This window comes from Phacochoerus africanus, chromosome 2 (genome assembly GCF_016906955.1).
Source record: "Phacochoerus africanus isolate WHEZ1 chromosome 2, ROS_Pafr_v1, whole genome shotgun sequence".
Classification (NCBI taxonomy): domain Eukaryota; kingdom Metazoa; phylum Chordata; class Mammalia; order Artiodactyla; family Suidae; genus Phacochoerus; species Phacochoerus africanus.
In genome coordinates, this window is record NC_062545.1 from 255,655,357 (window position 1) to 255,665,021 (window position 9,665).

A 9,665-nucleotide genomic window follows, 5' to 3' on the forward strand; every position below is an offset into this window, starting at 1 on the left:
TCCTCTTGATCCCTTAGTCTATTCTCAATGAAGCATCCAAAATGGTTCCTTTAAAATATAAGTCAAGGAGCTCCGGTTGTGGCACAGTGGAAACAAATCCAACTAGTATCCATGAGGATGTAGGTTCGATCCCTAGCCTTGCTCAGTGGGTCAAGGGTCCGGCATTGCTGTGAGCTACGGTGTAGGTCGCAGGTGTGGCTTGGATCCCGCCTGGAAATCCCACATGCCCCACCTGTGGCCCTAAAAAGATGAAAAAAAAAAAAAAGTCAAACTGTATCATTTCTCTTCTCTCCTCAAAATCCTCCTAGGAAAACTGGTAAATAGTATGTAAATTGTTCCTCAATATCGCTCCTTAATAACTACAAACACCTCCCGAAGGCTTCCCTTCTCACTCAAGACTAGAAGCCAATCTCCTCCGAAAGGCCTATGCAGACCCCTCTTTCCTCTGTCATCTCAACCCCTACTGTGCTATGTCTTCACTCCTCTGGACACAATGGCCTCTCTGATGCCCTCCTACAGGCTAAGAACATTTGCACCCCGGGGCCTCTGCATTTGCTGTTTCCTCTGTCTGGGAATTTTCCCCTCTCGGATATCCACAAGGCTCACACCCTCATTTTCTTCAAGTCTCTCCTCAATGTCACACTATTAGAGAAGGCTTCCCTCTCCCCATATATGACATAACAGCTGTCCCAGGCCCTGCCCTAACATCCCCACTGTAGTGCAGTTTCCTCCATCAGTTACCGGCTGCCACACTCAGATTGTTTACTGTCTGCGGGTTCATTGTAGACTGTCAGTTCCATATAGGCAGGGGACTTTGCTTTGTTCCCTGCTGAATTCCCACTGCCTCAAACACTACCCGGCAAAAAGCAGGCCTTTAATGAATATTTATTCAATTAATGAAAAAAAAAATCTCTCCTTCTTCTGGGCACAGATAGTTCCAGAAAGAAAAAAATAAAGCCAAGTTGACTTACTTGTATGTCTTATGTGTACAAATTTGTCAAACAGGCTCAAGATGCCACACCATCTGGACTTAAGTGTGAGATGGGAAAGTCTGCTGTTCCTCAGTCTCCATTCTCACAACGCTCTCATAAATGAGCATTTTGCCAGGCTGTTGTCTTAAATTTTTTGTTTGTCTTTTTAGGGTCACACACATGGCATATGGAGGTTCCCAGGCTAGAGGTTGAATTGGAACTACAGCTGCTGGCCTACAACACAGCCACAGCAATGGGGGATCCGAACAGCATCTGAGACCTACACCACAGCTCATGGCAACACCAGATCCTTAACCCACTGAGCAAGGCCAGGGATCGAACCCGCATCCTCATGGATACTAGATGAGTTCATTAACCACTGAGCCATGAGGGGAACTCCTATCTTAATGTTTAAAGAATATATATGGGTACATTTATGCATACAATACTGCAATGGTTGTATATACACACGTACACTTAAATTATAAGCAATAAAAGAGAATTTCAAGGAATATTTAACCACATGTGATTTTCAAACTGCAGATGTTAACTTTAGAAATTAAACCGAGCAAGGTACAAAAGGCTTGCAAAACTTTGCTCACCAAAGACAGGTAGTCAGGGGCCAATGGTCAGGTCCTCCTTCTAAACTTCATCTTATCCAATCAGGTAGAGGCTTGAGAAAACAGACCTGGAAAAGAAAAAGGATACTGAGAAATCAAGACTGTTTTATGAGACCCCTATCTGACTACCTGGATGTAACCCACACCCTCTCTAAAGATAAGGTTGGAATGAGCCCAGGAACAGACTTCTTCCCCACAGAGTACAAAGGAAAGGCCACTGTCATTGTTGTTCCGGGCTCTGACCCTGTCACTATAGTTACTGTGGTATCCAGGGGCACAGCTCCTATCTTGCTATCCAGACACAGGGTTAACTCTGGGCCTCTCAAGTTGGGTGACATCTACTACATCAGTCCCTTTGCATTCATTAATAAAAGTAGTAACACATGTAAAGCACTTTAAGTTGCTGAAAGCTCATTCACGAATGCCATCTCAATGAACAACAGTCAATTGCTCTTCATAGCCCACAGAAAGTAAGGACTCAATTCCACAGCTCTTCACATAAGAGGCTTCAGAAATTTATCCAAAATAAATCAAAACAAAAAACTACTTCTAGAAGAGTTGCATTTCAGAGGAAAGAGCGAAGACCTGGATGTTCAGAGATCCAAATTCTAGGGTCAATAACTTCCTAAGTCAGTTTTTCTGCAATTTCCAGCTAAGGTCTGGAGTGGCTGCCCCTCCCCTTTGGGGGTTTATCTGCCCGATAGATCCCATCACTGCCAAAGCCCCCCAAATCCCCAAGCTCAGTCCTCATGATTCCCCACCCCTCAGCCCCCCATCCAGAAGTGAGAGCCCAGACCCTCTGCCCTTACGGCTGAGATGCACAGGTAGGGCTCTGCCTTCCTCTAACCCAGAGACATTCCTAGGCTGGCATAACCCAGATGCAGGGTCCAGGTCACTACTCTGCACTCGACTCCAACGCGAACCAAAACAACAACCCAAATCTCTGCCTTTCGCCCCATCACCAAGCCCGACCGACCACTGCATTCTCTCAGGTCCCTCTGGCCCCACCTCATCCTTGGGGATGGGGGAGGGGGTTTTCCTAAGCGGAGCTTCCTCCCTAACTCCCAACAGCGTGCAGTCAGGTTAAAAACCAGCTCACCAGCATCACCGAAAAAACAAACTCAGCCTGCCTATCCAGAATCCCGCCAAGTCAGCAAATACGCATGCGCCCTTGGCCTCGTTGAACTACATTTCCCAGCAAGCTATGCTCTACAAAGGCAGGGCGCCTGCGCGCAGCGTCTCATTGGGCTTCGGAGTAGCCCTTCCTTATCCTTGCATCTGAGAAACTTGCTTTGCTCCTTTGTTACTTAAATTAGTGGGGGGGGGGGGGGATTTCCTTTTGCTGTAGAAAAAAAAAAGGAGTCTAAGGAGTCTAAAGGGATGCAAATTTTTCGTTAACAAACTTTCCCCCTCTACACAAAGGTAATGCCTATTCATTATAAACAGATTTTAAGCAACCTTTTATTCAACAGATAACCATAAAAGGACAGAATCCCACCCCCCCAACTATGGAATTCCGTTAACAAAGAGATAATCACTATTAACCCTGTGGTATGATTATAAAAATAAGTCTTTCTGACAGCCCCATTCTTCCTTATGGAGAGAGAGTGTGAGAGAGATTCCTTCCAGCCAAGAACAAGGCTATATTTTGTGATAAAAAAAAATTTTTCTGGCGTTTTTGTCTTTGTTAGGAATTTAGGTTATGTTTACGTTAATGCTACTGAAATCATATTCCTCAGGTTGGGACTCGAACCCAGCCAAACCTTGAATTAGGACTTGAACTCACAGTTTCCTTACTTAGGAGGGATCTTGAACCCACTGTTTTTTAATTAAAACCACTCACCCAGAGCCAGGACTTACTGAAGCTCAGGTTCTTTTATTTCTGCGCAGTAAGAATTCAGGGAGAGGCAAAGCTGCAGGCGAAGAGTTTATTAGCATAGGACTCTTGTGAGACACAGGCAGGTGGTAGAGAGGGCTGTGCCCGCAGAAGAGGGCTACCTTTTTATAATCGTTGGAAAAGTGGGTAGAGGAGAAGACCACCTTCTTCCTCCTTTCTGGGTAGACATCAAGGCTTACATCACTACTAGTTCCTCCTCTGACCCTATATGGTCCAATTGAGACGGTCATGGCACTATTTATATCACATGTAGTATTTTCTGCTGTGGTGCAACCTGTTTGGTCTTGGGAGAGCTGAGATGGAGGTTCAGTATCCCTCCTGGCATAGTGGGTTAAGGATCTGGCAGCTGCGGCTTATACAACTGCAGCTAGAACCTGATCCCTGGCCAGGGAATTCCATATGCCAAGGGGTGGCTAGAAAAAAAATCATATGTATATTAGCAAAAAGGTGGTAACATACACTGTATACACATACTCACATACTCTCATACTCTCAGCCCTTGTCACCTACTTTTGTTCCCATTTCACCCATATTCCTGTCTTGGCTACATGCAGAAATGTTACTTTTCCGGGGCCATTAACTCCCTGACTTCAAATAAGAAGATGTAGACCCTTTATCTATTGTCTTGTGTTTTAACCATCAGGACTTGTGGCTTGAGTGTGCCTGGCCCTTGAATGTAACTGGTCTTCCTTCTAGGTAGATTGTTGCTAAGTTACTGGACTCTTTTCTAGAGTGTCATTAGCTTACAACAGTTTCCCAAATTTCCTTAAATTTCCCTTTCTGTCTATTGAATTATCCTACTCTATCCATATCATTACCAAAAACAGTACTCTTTGGTGAATCCTTGTACATTAATTTGTGCTGTCCTCTACATCTACTCTTGAGAATAAAGTCAGATAAATGAATTTAATTTAAAAAGAATGTATGTACCTAATGTTTTCCTATACAAAGAATATATATAGACTGTAGAAAAGAGAGAAAAGAACAAAATTAAAATCAGCTACAAGCCCAGTCTAATATACCCACAATTATTTATTTAAATATATAGGCTATTTCTATGCATATATGTGCAAATTATATATAATTACATATGCTTAAATTCTTATATATGCTTTAACATTACAAAGAATGTAATATATAGAAAAATACTTTTTAAATTTCGTTTTTTGGTAAATATTCCTTCATGTCTTCAAATATTCTACAGTATTATTTTACTGATAATGATACTGACCCAGGTTTTTAAACTCTTTAATCAGTAGAAATTGATAAAAGGCCAGATGAGAAATTCAGGTAAGGCTTATCGGGACTTGTGCGGTAGCACAGGCAGCTAGAAAAACAAGTTAACTGTTGCTCTTGCTTGCTCCAGGGTGGGGTGGTGGGATGAGCTGTTTCCTTAAAATGGAGTGAGAGAAGGAAAGGAGCTTGGGCTGGAGAGATGTTAATGGTCTGCCCACCCCCTTGATAGAGCTATATGCAGGGATCATGCACAGTATTCTGCTTTTGCTCTAGCACCTCAAAAGCAGAAGCTAGATTTTGGCCTTTTTGTATCTTATTGTTCATAATTTGCCCCTAACTGCACAATCATGCACTTATTTTTAGTCCCTTAGAGTTTCTTGCAAGCACTGCAAGTATAGGGTCCTGGGTCCCAGCCTATCCCAGATAACTATGTTATCTCGGTAACATAGCTTTCCATCAATTGAATCTAAATAAAATATCTGAATGGTGTCTACCCCAAAATAATGCAAGAATCTGCAAATAAGTGTTTATGGGGTTTGCATTGTGGCTCAGCAGTAATGAACCCAACCAGCATCCATGCAGATGCGGGTTTGATTCCTGGTTTTGCTCAGTGGGTAAGGATCCAACGTTGCTGTCAGCTGTGGTGTAGATCATAGTCTAGGCTTGGATCTGATGTTGCTGTGGCTGTGGTGTATGCCGGCGGCTACAGCTCTGATTTGACCCCTAGCCTGGGAACTTCCGTATGCTGTGGGTGCAGCCCTAAAAAGACAAAAAAAAAAAAAAAAAGACAAGACAAAAGAGTTTATTTGGAGTCTTAAGAATTGCAATTCACAAGACACAAATTCAGGTAATCCTGAAAGAATATCCCAGGGAAGAGACTTAGGACATCTGATAAAGATAAAATGCCATGAGATTGTTAAAAGTTGCCTGGCAAGAGTTGTGATTGACTCTGATGTGAGTCAGGAAATATTTGTCCTTAAGGAATCATGAGTTATTTTAGGGTAGGTATCTTAAGTTTCTAGGAGATGTTCTGGATGATTTCATCAGGACAATAAGTGGCCAAAAAGTTAGATTCCATCCAGGCTGAGATGTGCCCATTACACTTCCTTAGTAGCCTTCTGGTTCCAATTTAGAGAGCCCTCTTAGCAATACTGACCCATTTTGATATTCCTTCCACAATAGTAGCATATTATCTCCAATTTTTGCCATTATAAACAAATATGAAATAAAAATTCTTTTTTTTTTTTTTTTTGCTCATGGCAACACCAGATCCTTAACCCACTGAGCAAGGCCAGGGATCAAACCCGAAACCTCATGGTTCCTAGTTGGATTCGTTTCTACTGCACCACAAGGGGAACTCCTTAAAAATTCTTATAGATAGATCTTTATCCACACCATATTTGGTTAGGACAAAAATCACAAAGGATTAAACAATTTTGAATATTGTCTAATTATCTTTCTAGAAGACTGAGATGTTTCATACTATAACCAGCAATGCATGTCTTAGTCCATTCGGACTACTAAAACTAGACACATAATATGGACTGGATGATTTATAAAGAACAGAAATTTCTGGAAGCTGAGAAGCCCAAGACCAAGGCTCTGGTAAAGGTGCAAGCCAAGTAAGATTTGCTAGTTCACAGACAGCTGTCCTATCCTGAGTTCTCACTTGATGGAAGGGGCAAAAGAGCTTCCTGAGGTCTCCTTTATAAGGATACTATTTCTATTTATTAGGGCTCCAGTCTTCAGACCTAATAAGCCCTGCAAGTCCCACCTCCAGATACCTTTATGTTAGAGATTATGTTTCAACATATGAATTTTGGGAGGACACAAATATTCAGTCTCTGGAAGCACAGAAGTGCCAATTGCTGCTAATCTTTGATGTGTCTCACTTTTTCCTTTTTGCATTTTTAAGGTATTCTTACACTTTTGCTACAATTTCCCTGTATTGAAGTCCATCTATTGAACCATCTAACATAGGTTCTGTTTTCCTGACTGGAACATAACTCATACACAAATTTATTTATGTTTTATTTTTTGCTTTTTAGGGCCGCACCTGTGGCATATGGAGGTTCCCAGGTTAGGGGTTCAATCGGAGCTACAGCCGCCAGCCTACATGATAGCCACAGCAACGCCATATCTGAGCTGCATCTGCAAGCTACACCACAGCTCACAGCAATGCCAGATCTTTAACCCACTGAACAAGGCCAGGGATCGAAGCCCCAACCCCATGGTTCCTAGTCAGATTAATTTCCTCTGCTCCACGATAGGAACTCCACATATATAGATTTTTAGAATAATTTTTGCATGCAAAAGTTTTTTTTTTTTTTTGGCATGCAAAAGTTCCTGGGCTAGGGATGGAACACGAGCCATAGCAGTGACAATGCCACTAGGTCACCAGGGAACTCTCGTGTTTTCATGTATAATCTTTCAAGTTCCAGTTGTTTAAAATGAGAACTGTATCTGACTCACAGTGCCCAATAAATATCTATTAGTAATAATAATGAAGTGAAAAGGTTAGTAATACTGATGAAGGAGAAAGAACATTGTATAAAGTGTCCTTTTAATGAGAATAGGAGTAAATAGGGTGAGATGTCAAATATATTAGGAGGCAAGAGAAAAAAGTATGGAATTTCCTGCTTATTTAATGTTCATGGCAATACTAGCTACATGCAGGAAACCATGAAGTAAGAGGTCAAAATGTGAAGATAAAGATAGCTATCGAATCTTCGAAGAGATCCCCAGTGACCTTGTAGTTAAGGATTCAGTATTATCACTGCTGTGGCTCAGGTTTGGTCCCTGGCCCAAGAACTTTTGTATGCTGCAGGTGCAGCCAAAAACAAAACAAAACAAGATATTGAATCTTCTTCTAAGTATCTGAGAATTGAAATGACTATAAAAGGGATATGAGTTTTCTTCTTGCTGAAATCAGGCACAGAATTAAAGGGTTGATAGTGGGAAGGGTTAACAAATGGCTAGTGACTAATGATTGAGACTCCCTGAAAATACTATTTGGTTTCATATGAGGCCTAATCAGTAAGCTGGACCTGAAGGAAAATCTAAGACAAGTATTCCATAAATTAATGGTGACTGCGTAACTTGCATTATCAAATAGGGCAAAACACATGGATATTTTAGTTTCTGATATGTTTGTTTAGAAAATTAACTTCATACACATATCAAGGTTATGAATATGAGTGTTATATCAACACTGATCTTCAAATATGACTAAAAAATTGCATGACTGATATTAACTCCTTTTATTTTAGAATCGTTATTTGAAAACATTTTAAATGTAAATTAATAATTATAGTTGTTACTAATTATTTCAGTTTTAAAGCATTTTTCATTTAAAATCTAAAAAAGAAATATTTCATTTAAAAAACTTAGTATCAAGTTCAATGTGGTTCATTAGCTTCACCTTCATTCAATAAAAGTTTTAAAAGGTTTTTTGATACCTATCTGTCTATTCATTATACTACTTGACAATGAATATTTACAACATATAAGGTTAAGAGTTCCTTTGCAGTGCAGGGGTTAAGCATCCAGCATTGTCACTTCAGCGGCTCAGGTCACTGCTGTGTTGCAAGTTCAATCCCTGTCCTGGGAACTTCCACATGCTGTGACCATGACAAAAAAAAAAAAAATTATACTATATAAGGTTAGGTTTTGTGTTTTTAAAAGGAGAGTATGCCAGGAGTTCCCATTGTGGCTCAGTGGGTTAAGAACCCAACTAGTATCCATGAGGATGTGGGTTTAATCCCTGGCCTTGCTCAGCAGCTTAGCAATCCAGTGTTGCTGTGATCTGTGGTGTAGACCAGCAGCTGCAGCTCTGATTTGACCTCTAATCAGGAACTTCCATATGCTGTGGGTGTGGTCCTAAAAAGAAAAAAAAAAAGGGGGTATACCTTAGACAATGACTGAATCTGCAAGAAAATTTTGTGATAATTAAAAAAAAAAACAGGAGTTCCCATCGTGGCTCAGTGGTTAACGAATCCGACTAGGAACCATGTTTCCGGTTCAATCCCTAGCCTTGCTCACTGGGTTAAGGATCCGGTGTTGCCGTGAGCTGTGGTGCAGACACAGCTCAGATCCCATGTTGCTATGGCTCTGGCATAGGCCGGTGGCTACAGCTTCGATTAACCCCCAGGCTGGGAACCTCCATATGCTGCGGGTGTGGCCCTAGAAAAGACAAAAACAAAGAAAAAAAAAAAAACAGCTCAACAAAACAAAGAAAATTTTTTTAAAACTAAAAAAATAATAGTAAAATTTCTAATGCATAGGCTGGTTATGAGGAAATTTATAGGGTAGCAAAACATATCCCTGAACAAATATCTCAAAAAATATGTCTCCAACAGCTTCTAAGTATAAGAAAGCAAAATCTAATATCCACTTTAAAATGCATATTTCTTATTTAATCAACATAACATAGGGACAGGATAAGAATACCATATAATGTTTAATTCCATTCAATTAATTATCTCTGGGGCTGAAGTAGCATGGCACTCACTCCTCAATGTCCCCAGAGGGCCAGAATAGTGTGGGGGGAAAGATGGCAGTGTAAATTCCAAACCTCAACTTACCAGCAACTGGCCTCAGCTGGATCAGGGGATATCTCTGGGCTCCACCTGCCTCATCCATAGAACTGTGATAATGCCAGTCTCATACATTTGCTGCAGTGATTAAATAAGAAAAATGTGTCAAAATGCTTAGTAGAATGCCATTATGGTAGAAATATCCATAAAAGGAGCTTTAAAAAACATTCAATTCTGGGGTTCCCTCTGTGGCTCAGTGGTTAACCAACCCCATTAGGATCCATGAGGCCAGTTCAATCCCTGGCCTTGCTTAGTGGGTTAAGGATCTGGCATTGCTGTGAGCTGTGATATAGGTTGCAGACGTGGCTCAGATCCCATGTTGCTGTGGCTGTGGCATAGGCTGGCA

The 9,665-nt window shown here is 41.1% G+C and overlaps 1 long non-coding RNA gene across 1 annotated transcript in view; it reads right to left on the reverse strand.

The window, feature by feature from the left end:
* Window positions 1-9,395, reverse strand: part of LOC125120259 (uncharacterized) — a 31,479-nt gene extending 22,084 nt beyond the window's left edge. Inside the window, exons 1-2 of the long non-coding RNA XR_007133295.1 lie at window positions 9,308-9,395; window positions 1,574-1,659 (exon numbers count right to left, since the gene is read on the reverse strand). This is a non-coding gene — a long non-coding RNA (uncharacterized LOC125120259). The remainder of the gene's footprint in view (window positions 1-1,573; window positions 1,660-9,307) is intronic.
* Window positions 9,396-9,665: the final 270 nt, after the last annotated feature.